General features: G+C 36.1%; 1 pseudogene; it reads left to right on the forward strand.

Moving 5' to 3' along the window:
* The window catches only part of LOC104847838, a 17,732-nt pseudogene extending 5,469 nt beyond the window's left edge, over window positions 1–12,263 (forward strand).
* The last annotated feature ends 1,657 nt before the right edge of the window (window positions 12,264–13,920 follow it).

A 13,920-nucleotide genomic window follows, 5' to 3' on the forward strand; every position in this document is an offset into this window, starting at 1 on the left:
ACACACACACACACACACATATATATATATATATATATATATATAAATTAAATTTTGGGACACTTTAACGGTGCTGCCAACTCTGGAAAAAGTCATCCCAATTTACTCTGTTGACTTGGCATTGTATAGAAATGGACAACCATATTGGTCTAGAAATGTTAGTTTATTTTTATTTTTTCCATGTGTACAGGGGTAACACATCGTACTAAATATGTAAGGTCATATCTACATGGGTTTGATTACAGAAACTAATAAAGTATTCTCTAAATAATGAAAAAAGAATAACATAAGACTATGAGAGTGAGAAGCAATTTAAATATGTTCAGGGACCATTTTCATCTCCAGAATTAAGGATTATTTTGATGTTACATCATTGCCTTTTCTCTTTTACTTTCCTTTTTTGTTTTATTTTAGGATTCCCTATTTTTAATGTTCATATAGAGATTTCTTTACCTGAAATACTGAATAGTTTCTTTGGTGTGAAAAACTATAATAGTACACAGGATCCTGTAATGAGACAATTAATAATGTGAAATATGAAGTAAATGGCTAAAGGTGTAAGGAAAGTGGGAAGGGTGGGGGAAAGGTAATAAGGGAGAGGAAAAAAATATGAGAAACTGAAAAAATGGAAATAAAGTGTTTGTAAATGGGGAGGGGAGGAGGGGTGAAGGGAGGGCAGGGACAAGGGAAAAATGAGAATCAAGACCTATTATGTAAAGGTACAGAATCCCAATGATGAATGTAATTGTATTGTATACCTAGATTGTACCAATAACCTCAATAAAAAGAAAAAAAAAGAAAAAATAATTCTCAGCAAGTGAAGTGTAGAAGGGGATTTCTTTCTGATAAAGATTTTGTGTGGGGAAAAAAAAACTCATTGCTAACATCTGATATAACAGAAAATCACTGAAAGCTTCTTTCCTGAGGTCAAGGACAACACATAAATGTGAACCATCTCCAATTTGAATCAACATAGTATATAGGAGATTCTGACAGTGCAATGACATAAAAATAAGTACATAAAGAGTAAACATGCTTTTAAATAACTAATCATGTTATTATTGATAGGCAAAATAAGAGCAGTAAAACAGATTGATCTTCAGACCACTCAATAAAATCAAACTGTCATAATTAAAAAAGAATCTGCCAAAGAATTAAAATTATTATAATTGAAAAGAGAATTTGCGAGGTTGGTAGATACAAGCTTGATATTGTATATTTCCATATATTAACACAAAGGATAATAAAATAAAAATCAATACCATACTAAAATATCAGATGTGTAAGAGTATACTGAAAACACTGCTGAGAAATGTTAATGTTAATGTCTAAATAAATAACCAGGTGTATCAATTAAAAGAAATTATTATCATTAAGACATCAGTTCTTCCTTAAATCTATCTGTACCATGAATGCCATCCCAATCAACTAACAAGTGTTTTATGGAAATAAATAAGATTATTCTACACTTTATATGGAAGCGGAAATGACCTGGAATAGCCAAAGCAAGTGTGAAGTACAAATTTAGAGCTTTGACATTATCATCTTAGAATTATTAAAGTACTGGGCTGGGATTTAGCTCAGCGGTGCCTCCACCTGCCTCGCGAGTGCAAGGTCCTGAGTTCAATCCCTGGTACTAAAAAAAAACTTTTTTATTAAAATATTAAGATAGGGTGATGTTGATACAATTATGAAAAAGTAAGCCAATGAAGTAGTGATGCTTTGTTAAGCAGCACTGGGAAGCTAGTGTGACACACCAAGACAACTGATGCTCCAACACTGCCTAACATTCAGTCCCAAAGGTATATGTGCTGTCTTCCCTCGATGCCTGGTGTCTGCTCATATGTTCCTTCACTCTCTCTTCTGTGTTTTGAACAGCTTATTCAAATGTATCCACAGTGCAAAATTCTATCTTTGTATGTAGTTCAATATTAGCTCATTCAATGAGTATTTAATTTCAGGGACTCTATTTTTCATCTCTAGGACTCTTCTAATTTCTCTTGTTCTTTTCATTATCTTTTGTTTCACTTGAAATCGTTTTCTCTTGTTGTGATTTTAAAAATTTGTGGTCAATTTTAAATTGTCCAAATTCTTATGGAATTGTTCGTTAATATGGAATTGACTAATTTGTTCTTCTTTTGTTTTTCATTGCTTAGAATCAAAAACCAGGGCTAGGAAAGTGTTCCACCACCTCTACTGTAAATGATATCTTCACTTTATTTGTATTTGTATTTTAATAAGTACATGTTTATGAAATACAATATAAAATTTTGATAGACACATACATTGTTGAAGGATTTTTTTTTTTAATTTTTAATCTGAGTTTGCCCTTATCTTACTTTTCCTGTTGCTGAGACAAAATACCCAACACCCACAAGTTAAAGCAGGAAAGGTTTATTTTGGCACACAGTTCATAGAGGTTCCATTACATAGTTGGCTGGCCCCAAGGCAAAGTAGCATGGGAGAGGGGAATCACTGAGGAAAAGTAGTCCATGGCAGAGCAGGCAGGAGGGCAGCAAGCAGCAGCCTTCCTTCTTTCTGCCCCTTTATATTCCATTCCAGCTACAGGCCTATTGATTAGTACCACCCACACCCAGGGTGCGGCTTCCATTATCCAAATCCAGAATTATACTAAACCAATTTATTTACCACACACCCTTAATCCCAACGTCATACACCCTAATTCAGTATCCCACGCTCATAATCCAGTCATCTTCCAAATGCCCCATCTATGAGCACATGAGGCTTTAGGAGGACTTCTAGAAACAAGCCATAATAGTCTTCATCAGAGACCAATTATCCTGAGGTCTCCTATAAATTGGAAACTTTTATTCTTACATCCAAGAAGTGATCAAGTTTCTCCATCCAAACCCTGGGTAAGGGATTTCCCTTCACTGCTGCAGAAACGTGGTGAGACTTTTTCTAGCCCAACAAGCCAGGAAAGCATTTTGAGCTCAGAGATTCATATCCAACATGCAATCCTAGCTGTTTTACTTAAAATGCACCTATAATTACTGTTTGGCCAGTAAATATCCACTCTCCAATCCCTTTGAGTTCAAATGTTCCTTACTATTCTTTGGATTTGCACTTTTGCTTTAAGCAGTAGTGATTACATTCTTTTGAGTTTATCTACATTTATAAGTATTTATAAGCCAGCCCAACTCACACTGTCTCTTTAAAAGAATTGTGTATTCTATGTACTTGTTATGACTGCCACATTTGGTCTTATTTATGTCAGGAATGGTGATTTCTATTTCCTGGGCTTTTCTTTTTTTTTTTTTTTTTTTTTTTTTTTTGTTTTGGGGTTTAATTTTGTGCCTTCTTTTTTTTTTTTTTTTTTTTTTTTTTTTTTTTTGGTACTGGGGATTGAATTCAGGACCTTGCGCTTGTGAGGCAGGCAGCAGAACCGCTGAGCTAAATCCCTGGCCGACTGGTCATTTCTTTTGAAGTCTTTTTCATCTTTTCTTTCATGTTTGATGAAAGAAAAGTCAGGGAATATAAAAATAACCTCCTAAAACCCTTTAAATTTTAATTCAGCCATGGTGAAATTTTATTTGAAGTTTATGTTAACAAGCACTTAATAACAATCTTTAAGAAAATATTGATGCACATCATATACTTTTAATAATACAAACATGAGATTAGCATTCAACATATAATTGGGTAAGGAAGAAAGTTTAAAGGTATATAAATGGGAATTATCTCAAATTTTAATTTAAGCTAATTCTTATTCTAAATCTTATCACAAAATAAAGCTTCTGAGTGTTTACTAGAATCCACGATCCTCCCTACATCATTCAAAAATCCCTTTCAATAATTCTAAAAACTGTTGACTTGTAATGGTAAACTATAAGTATTTGTTATAGAAAATTACACTACAAATAGTATTTGTTTACTTAATGTTGAAAACTGTGTCAGAAGTTTTTAATTTTTTTCAATCCCTATGGGATCTCTCTGCCTTATTCCATTTCCCAATCTCACTTATTTTTACTTTCCCTCAAATGGCTCCCCAGTCACCCTGACCTCTCAGCCTTTCCGAACTCTGGCAGAATGCACCTAGTTGAGTCTTTCTGCCTGAAACACTCTGTTCTGACTTTGTCATGGTCAATTCTCTCACCCTCAAGTCTTTGTTAAAAGACCCCTTTCTCAATGAGAACTACTTACTCTGACTTGCTTGTCACCCCATCCCTTTCCAGCTTCCTACCCCTGGCCTTTACTTTCCTTCTTCTATAGCATATCATTTTCACTTATCACCTTGTAAAAAAAATGAGCTTTAGCTATTAATATCACATAACTTATATTTATTATTTATTTCTTAAACCTGCCTTGGCAAGGATCCTCAGGCAAGGATCTTTGTGATTCATTGCTTTACTGGTGTTCACAAATACAGTATATTTCAAGGGTACCAAATAATGCATAGAATATACCAGGTGCTCAATAAATCATAGTTGGACTTATTCTTTCCTACTGACTCTGTATTCACTAATGTTACAACAAATTTCAATCAGTATAGAGGGTTAATGATCCTCTTAAAGTTAGGAAAGGTGTATTTAACCTTCACGGGCATCAATGAAAACACAGCATAGACACTTCATGACTATTACAATCTATCAAGATCTATCAAGAATTTACTCATTGTCAGGCATAGTAGCAAAGGCCTGTAATCCTAGCACTCAGGAGGCTGAGGCACGAGGACTGTCAGGAGGTTGAGGTAATCTAAGCTACATAGTGAGTTCTAGTCCAGCCTGAACTGCCTCTTGAGACCCTGCCTCAAAAAAAAAAAAAAAAAAGAATCTACTCATTAAAAAGATGTTTAATTAATTACAGGAGAATATGTCTGTAAAGGGCTCTTACTGGAGAGGTAAAACTGAGAAATGTATACATTACATTCATCCTTTACTGATTACAGAGAACTAGTACCAAATCTATCTGAGCCTCACACTCTCAAAGATCTACTTCTAAAATTCCCTAGATTCATATATTTTGGAGGAAATTCCACAGAGAAAAGTGTTAATAGTTCAAATATCTTCAACAATTTATTTAAAATACTCTTCCATGAACCCACCCCATCCAGACCAGTGGGAATCCAGTTTCTCACACTGCAAACAAATTTTTTAAAACAGACAAAAATGTATGCCGACATTAGATAGCAAGTAGCATTAAGTGAAGATCCCTGAGAAAAGGAAAGTTCTTAGGTAGCTCTTCCCATTGTCTAAAGTTTGTGCCTGGGGTTATTTCTCCCCAGGAAAGCATTTTACCGTATACTTCCTCTAAGGTAGAACCAATAAATATTAAAAAAATGTCCGATTATGTCTCTACCTTTCTCTTATACTATGAAATCCTCCTGAAGAAAGAACTACCTTACACATCTCTGTATTTCCAAAGCATATCACTCCAAAAGCTCTAAGTAAACACATAATAAAAAAACAATAAACCCTTACAGGAATCAGAATGATCCAGCATTTACACCTTGAGAACCCACCTTGCAGCAGAAACCACTCCCAGCTTTCCCATTTAGTAGTCATAACAGCCCTGAGACAGGATGTGTGAAATTTTACATTCATTAACTCGCCAGAGCTACAAAGCTGCCAAGGCAGTGCTAACACAGTTTTCTTGCCCCATCTTGCTCCCTCCTTCATTAAAAGTTTTCTTTCTACAAACTCCAGGTCATTTATAAACTTTTAGTCATAAAAGCAAAACCACTTATAACAAGAAGCTTTCCCATATTCTTGGGTTTTATAAATGAACAAAGTGAAGTTAAAAAATAAAATAACTACAGGCAGGAATTACAAAATGAAAGGGAAGTATAGTTAGACACTGCAATGTTATTCAGCATAAAAAGGAAATGAGATGCTGAGCAATGAAAAGACAGGAAAGAAACTTAAAAGCATATTACAAACCAAATGAAGCCAATCTAAAAAGCTATAAACTGCTCACAACTATATGACATTCTGGAAAAAGTAAAATACAGAAACAGTAAGGTTTAGTGGTTGCCGGGAATTTCAGTGAAGAGCAATAAATACTCAGAGCATAGATGACATTTAAGGCAGGGAAAATACTCTGATATTATCATATACACATCATTATACACTTCTCCAAACCCAGAGAATGTGCAACACCAGGAGTGAATCTTAATGCAAACTATGTACTTTGAGGGATAATGAGGTGTAGGTTCATAGATTATAAGGAGTATACTATTTCAAGGGGAATGTTAAGAATGGAAGAGGGCATGCCTGTGTGGGGTATATAAAAATCTCCATATCTCCCTCTAAATTTTGCTCTTTAAAAAAATTAGGTCCTTTTTATAAAGAAAGGGAAACTAGCATTTTCAAAACCTATTGGTTTTTCAGAGGATGTGGATTCAAAATTCAGTAGACACTGGCCAGCTAGCTCCCCATCTTACTGCCCAACTGACTTCCTTCTTAAAATATTTTGTTGATTGAAATCCAACACCCTCAGTGTCTGTAATTCCTTGATAGTGATTTGCTTCCTGGGATTCTACAGCCATTGAGGAAATTTTCATTTATTAAATCATGTGTATTTGGGCCATGGATTTGGCTCAGTGGTTCTGCTACCTGCCTCAGAAGTGCAAGGTCCCAAGTTTGATCACTGGTATCAAAAAAAAAGAACTTTCTTATAAATCATGTGTGTTAAGCATGGATAGTGACAAGAGTAATCCTTTGGTGACATACAAAGCTTCTCAAAGGTATTCAGGATGAGATACTGTGAATATCTAAGCATCAATTTTAAAACAGAAGGTGGACTGAAAGAGAAATAGGAGAGGTAGTATTAGATTGCCTATAAACAATCATGGTAATGGAGTTCCAGGCATGATCCTCCTTGCTGATGTTAACAGACACAGTGCAGACATATTTTTATGTATGTTATATTTAATATTGGCTTTCAACCTTACTCTTAGTTCTTGTACAATAGTTCTTCAGACTTACTACTGACTACAAAAGCTGTTTCATCAGAAATACCTATATTACTTTAAATTGCTTTTTGCAACTCTTATTTTTAAATGTCAAATTTTCTCCAGAATTAAAATCATATTAAGTGCAACTGATTCCTTTAGGTGTTCTTTGATATTTTATCAGTCTTCCTTTCAAGCCTTTCCAAAGAAAGAAAGAAATAGAAAAGGAGAAAAAGGAAAGGGGGAAAGAAATTCTGGGAAGTGACATGTTTTCCCAGATGGTACAGACCATACTAAAGATGGATTGTGTCATTCTAAGAAAGTCTTTAAAGGTAAGCAGTAAATATTGTAGTGACATCTCCAGTCTGAGATTCCTAATTACATTCTTCAAAATGCAGAGTAGACAGATTTAATGAGGAAATAAGAACCACTATTCTTCTCCAACATTCCTTTTCATTGTTTTCAGTTAAAGCAGTGGTTCTCACACTGTGGCCCTCAGCACATTAAGCCTGACCTGAAAACTTGTTGGAAATGAAAATTCTTCAGCTATCCCAGACTCAATGAATCAAGAACTCTGGGACTGGAGCCCAGCATCTGTGCTTTGAAAGCCCTCTGGTAACTTTTGCAACAAGCTAGATTTAGAGCCACTGATTTGGAGCAGCCATTTGGCAGCAGATAGGAATTGCTTGAAGAGCTTAAAAACTCCAGATGTCTGGGTCCTGCCCTCAGATAGTCTCTGTACAGCAATCTGGAGAGCATCCTACACATCAGGACTCTAAACTCTACAGCTCATAATCCCAACAGACTTTACCTGAGCTAACAGCAGCAATGAGGAAAGCACTTAGGAATTTGGGAACTATTAAATAAAACATGATTTTTATATTTGATGATTTTGAGTTTTAAAAGTAGAGGTAAACCTTTTTCTAACCAACAGATGTTAGAGTCATGGTATCTAAGTTGGTGAATAACAAAGAAGCATAATTTAAACTGCAAACACATTCCTTTCTATCCTATCATGAGGCCTTGCTTGGATCTCTCTGGCTCTCCCATGTGTTTTATTTTAGAACTAGTAACGCTGTTTTCCAGGTGACTGGTCCATATCTCTTGCCACTAGTAGGCCGTAGAGATCGAATTTTATGAATTTCTACATCTGCAGATTCAATGCTCAGTAGGCACTCCTTAATGCTGATTAAATGAGTCAATGAATGAACTATGAAAGAAACTCACAATCTTCAAACCAGAAGCTGTATATTCTATCAGCAACCACAAAGTAAATAGATTTGTGGCTTTCAGCAAGACTGGTAAAAAAATGGTTTTCACACAAAGCACTAAGGACTTCCTTTTTTAAATATTCACTTGTTCTTAAGAAAGAATAGAAAATGTTAAGATTGAAATATATTTAAAAGTCCTAGGGCAGGGGATTTAGCTCAGCGGTTCTGCCTGCCTTGCAAGCACAAGGACCCAAGTTCAATCCCCAGTACTAAAAAAAAAAAAAAGTCCTAACCTTTTAGGTTAGCATTAGATTCTAATGGAATATGAACCCTACTGTGAACTACGCATATGACAGATTTAGGTTTGAGCCCCTCTGACTCATTCTGAAACCATCCTCCCACCCACCAGTGCATGGGAAGAAAAATCTTCCATGAAACAAATTCCTGGTGCTTTTTTTTTTGTGCAACATATATTTTCAGGAACATGTGCATGAGGGAGGGTATGTCATGTGCACTTGTGTTGTCAACCAACACCACAACTGCAAAACTTTCAAATCTTTGAACGATTACACATCAGGAAAACTGAATTATCCCTTTTCTTCCTACTTCATATTATCTATTATACCTTTTAGTCCTTATTTACACTTTCAGTTTCTCACACTAGAGAAAGTATTCAGTATTTACACATGTGCGTCCTATTTACATCACTTAAGAGTATCACCTCAATATGCATCCATTTAGCTACAAATGTCTCTAATTTCTCATTTTTTATAGGGGAAGGGGAAATTGCACGGGTAGGGGAAAGGAAAGAAGGGAATGGAATTAACATGAGAAAATGAAAACAAAGTGTTTGTAGATAGGGAGGTAGGGAGGGGTTGGAGGGAGGGCAGGGGAATGGGAAAAAAATTAAGAATCATGATTGATTATGTAAAGGTACAAATTTTCAACAATGAATGTCATTGTATTGTATTGTATTGTATACAATAAATATACCAATAAAATTGATTTTAAAAAAGGAAAACTGAATCGCTTGGTTTGTGTTGTTATATGCACAGATGAAGTGGCTACCCTGACTAGATGGCTGGATTAGGGAGTGTGAATGTGGATTAATGATTTGATGTTAGAATGAAGGGTGTCCCACCTTCAGTATGAGTGGCATCAATCAAAAGGTGTGTGTAGCCTGGATGGGATAAAAAGGAGAGGCAGGCTTGCTGCTGCTTCTTCTGCTGTTTCATTATGTGATGCTTCATTGTGTCCTGCCGTGGACTGTTTCTCCTTTGCAATGCCCCTCTGCCATGCCACCCTGACTTGCAGCAAGCTGACTATGGAATGAAATCTCCAAAAACCATGAGCTACAATAAATACCTTTCCTCTTTTAACTTTGGGTGTTAGATATTTTGTCCCAGCAATGAGAAAAGTAACTAAGACAATAGTTTTCGGGTTTCATTACATTAAGTCAAAAAGATTGCTTCTGAATGTGAGGCTACACTGTGTCACCAAAGGAAAACTGCTGCCTAGCTGAAAAATGTCAACTGAGCTTAACAATGTTTTGTAGGATTGATTAAAATTATAAAACACAGTAAAGGACATACCCTAAACACATGTCTATTTGTGCAGCTCTGTAAAGAGATGGCCATAGAGCAATTTTTTTTCATTAAGATTATTGGTATATTTAAAGCAAACAATACAGTTGCATTTATCTGTTGGGATCTTGTACCTTTACATAATATATCTTGGTTCTTGTTTTTCCCCATACTCCTGCCCTCCCTTCACCCCCTTCACCCTTCCCTATTAACAAAGACTTTGTTTCCATTTTTTCATTTTTTCTTTTCCCTTATTTCCTTTCTGCTCCCCTTGCCACTTTCTCTTTAGCCATTTTTTTCCTATTTCACACTCTCAATTATGCTATTTGAACCTTATTTACACTACCAGAGAAACTATTTGGTATTTACTCAAGTGTGTCCTATTTATTTCACTTAAGAGTATAACCTCAATGTTCATCCATTTAGCTATCAATATTTCTAGTTTATCATTCTTTATGGCTGAGTAGTACACCATTTTATAGAAAAACCACATCTTCTTTATCCAGTCTCCAGTTGATGGGCATTTGGGTTGATTCTAAGTTTTAGCTATTATGAACAGTGTCACTATAAATATGGGTGAGCATATATCACTGTGGTATAATTCTTTTAATTCTTTTGGGAAGATACCCAGTAGAGGGATAGCTGAGTCAATGGGACCTCTAATCCTAGTTCTTTGAGGTATCTCCATACTGATTTCCACAGTGGTTGCACCAGTCTACACTCCCACCAACAATGGAGAAGGGTTTCTTTCTACCAACAGCCCCACCAGCACTTCTTCTTGGTTGATTTCTTGATTGCAGCCATTCTTTCTGGGGTAAGGTGGAATCTCAGTGTTTTTTTCATCTGCATCTCTCAAATGACCAGTGATATTAAACATTTTTTCATATATTTATTTGCTGCTTTTACTTCTTTATCTGAAAAATATATGTTCATTCTAGATGCCCATTTTTTAATCAGGTCTTTTTTTTTTTTTTTTTTTTTTTTTTTTTAGTTCTTTATACATTCTAGGTAACAGTCCTTTGTCTGAGGAGTAGCTGGTAAAAAATTTTTCCCACATGGTATGTTGACCATGTTGTCTCTTAGCTCTACTGATTATTTCTCTTGCACTGCAAAAACTTTTTAATACAATGAGATCCTGGTTATTAATTCTTTGTGCAAGTTCTCTTGCTGCTGAAGATTTGTTCCTAAAGTCTTCTCCCATGCCAATGTCTTCAAGAGTTCTACCTAATTTACTTTCGAGTAAGTTTAGTGTTTCTGTTTTGATATCTAGATCTTTAATTCACTTGGATTTTAGTTTAGTGCATAGTGAAAGATAGGGATCTAGTTTTAACCTTTGGTTGAGAGTTTTTCCAACACAATTGATTAAAGAGGCTATTCTTCCTCCAGTGAGGATGGTTGGCTCCTTTGTCATGGATGAGGTAACTGAGTACACCTGGAGTTGTTTCTGTATCCTCCAATCTATTCCACTGATCCTCAGGTCTTTTTCTTTGCCAGTACCATGCTGTTTTTATCACAATAGCTTTGTAGTACACTTTCAAGTTGGGGATTGTGATACCCCCTGGCATGTCTCTCTCACCTAAATTAGTTTTTGCTATTCTAGGCCTCCTGTGGTTCCAAAGGAATTTTTGGATTATTTTCTCTAGTTCTGTCACATATACTGTTGGAATTTCAATTGGGATTGCATTGAATCTGTATAGAAGTTTTGGAAGTATGTCCATTTTCACTATGTTGATTCTTCCTACCCAGGGGCAAGGGATGTCTTTCCATCTTCTTATATCCTCTTCTATCTCTTTTTTTCAGAGTGCTGTAATTTTCAGCGTAGAGGTCTTCTGTCTCCTTCATTAGATTGATTCCTAGATAGTTCATTTTTTTATGCTATTGTGAAAGGAATAGTTTCCCTAGTTTCTCTCTCAGTGAGTCTATTATTTGTGTAGAAGGAGGCTATTGAGCTGGCTGCAGTCTCAGTGAGAAGGCAGCCCAAGTGGCTGTCTCAGTTAAGAAGAGGTTTCTGCTGCTGCCTCTGGTGGCAGCATCAGCAGTGGTCCAGGGTGAGACATTGGGAATCTGGGTGGTGTGCTCACCAAGAGATTGAAGATGTAGTACGGCACAGGGCTGCTGCTCAAGTTCCAGATTGGTGTTTCCTGAGGTTATAGGTGGGTGTTTGAGGAGTATCTGAGGGTTATTAGCCAGCAGTTCCCAGACATGCGAATTGAAGAAGAGAATTGCTTCCCACAACCAGTTTATGGACACATAGCCTCTTTCCTGTCAATCTTCAAACTAGTATTAATAGGCAAGGATCTTTTTGCTTTCTTTGGCATGCAAGCTCTGAACATCTGGCAGTGGGGTCAAGAAAATAAGGTCAATGAATGTGTGATGGTTTGATTCTAGAGCAATATGATTGAAAACCAGTGTATGTCAAAAAGTGTATTTGAGGTAACTTTAAATGATGTGCCTGTGTAGTCTAAACTGAAATCTGGTCATCTTCCATCCAGGAAACAACTCATTCAAATTCTTGACAATGAAATGAAGTTCAGTGTGTTCTGCTAAGAATTAGGTTGTTTATTTGAGCTCACTCTGTTTTCCTAGCATGGGCTTTATTGCTATGAATTTCCCTCACAGAACTGCTTTCATTGTGTCCCATACATTCCTGTATGTTATTTGGTTTTTGTTTTTGTTTTTGGTTTTTTTTTTTTGAGACAGGGTCTCACTATGTAGTTGATACTGACATGACACTCACTGTGTAGCCCAGGCTGGTCTCAAACACACAGTAATCCTCCTGCCTCAGCCTCCCGAGTGCTAGGATTACAGGCATGCACCACCACGCCCAGCCTACATTCCTGTATGTTGTATTAGCATTATCATTTAATTCTAGAAACTGTCTAACTTCTTCTTTAATTTCCTCTGTGACCCAGCAGTTGTTCAGCAGGGTGTTATTTAATTTCCATGTGTTCGGGAAGTTCTTGCAGTTTCTTAAGCTATTGATCTCTAGTTTGTTTTTGTTTTTTTTATCTTTAGTTTAATTGCACTATGGTGGATAATATATATACAGGGGATAACTTCAATTCCTTTGTATTTACTTAGGCATGTTCTGTGAGCTAGCATGTGGTTTATTTTGGAGAACAACCCATGTGCAGCCAAGAAGAATGTATATTCTGATTTTGTGGGGTGGAACACTCTGTTGACATCTGCTAAGTCTGTTTGTTCTAAGACTTGGTTCAGTTCTGTTATTTCATTGTTGAGTTTTTGTCTGGATGATCTATTTGTATCAGTGGAATATTGAGGTCCCCTACTATAATTGTATTAGTGCTTATTTCATTTTTCATATCCATTAATATTTGTTTTGTATAGCTGGGGACATTAGTATTCAGTGCATATATATTTATGATTGTCATTTCTTCCTCTTGTATTGTTCCCTTTACAAGGATGTAGTGGCCTTCTTTGTCTCTCTTAATTGGTGTTGGTTTGAAATCTATTCTGTCTTCAAGTAAGATAGCTACCCTCACTTTGTTCTGGACTCCTGTTCCATGGAGAACTGTTTTCCATCCTTTTACTCTCAGCCTATGAATTTCTTTGTAGATTAAATGGGTAGCATAGTGCTGGATTTTGCTTTTTAATCCATTCTGCCAGCCTGTTTCTTTTGATTGGTGAATTGAGGCCATTAACATTGATGGTTGTAACTGTTATGTGTTGGCTTTTCACTGTCATATTATTTTCATGTTGTTGGTTCTTCCAAAAGGGGGGTTATTCCACCCCCCTCCTTCTAATTTCTTGCCTTGCCTGGTGTATTTCCTCTGTTGGCCTTTATGGAGTGGTGGTCTTCATCTTCTTTTCTGGGATATTGTTTAGAAATGTTTGAAGTGCCAGTTTGTTGTTCATGAAATTTCTCAGGTGTTCTTTGTCATGAAAGTATCTTATTTCCCCATCAATTTTGAAAGATAGTTTTGCAGGATACATCAGTCTAGGTTGGAGGTTGCTTTCTTTTAGGACTTTTAGGACTCCAGGCTTTGCTTGAATTGAGGGTTTGTGTTGAAAATTCTGCTGTGATTCTGATGGGCTTTCCTTTGCATGTGATTTGTTTCTTTTCTCTAACTGCTTGTAGTATTTTGCTCTTCTGTTGAGTTTCCAACAGAAGATTATTATATGTCTAGGTGTAGATTTTTTTTATCATGGCTAGTTGGAATCCTGTATGCTTCACTTATCTGTATATGAAATT

The sequence above is a fragment of the Fukomys damarensis genome, unplaced genomic scaffold (assembly GCF_012274545.1).
Source record: "Fukomys damarensis isolate Sample0158 unplaced genomic scaffold, DMR_v1.0_HiC HiC_scaffold_30, whole genome shotgun sequence".
In the NCBI taxonomy this organism is placed as follows: Eukaryota; Metazoa; Chordata; class Mammalia; order Rodentia; family Bathyergidae; genus Fukomys; species Fukomys damarensis.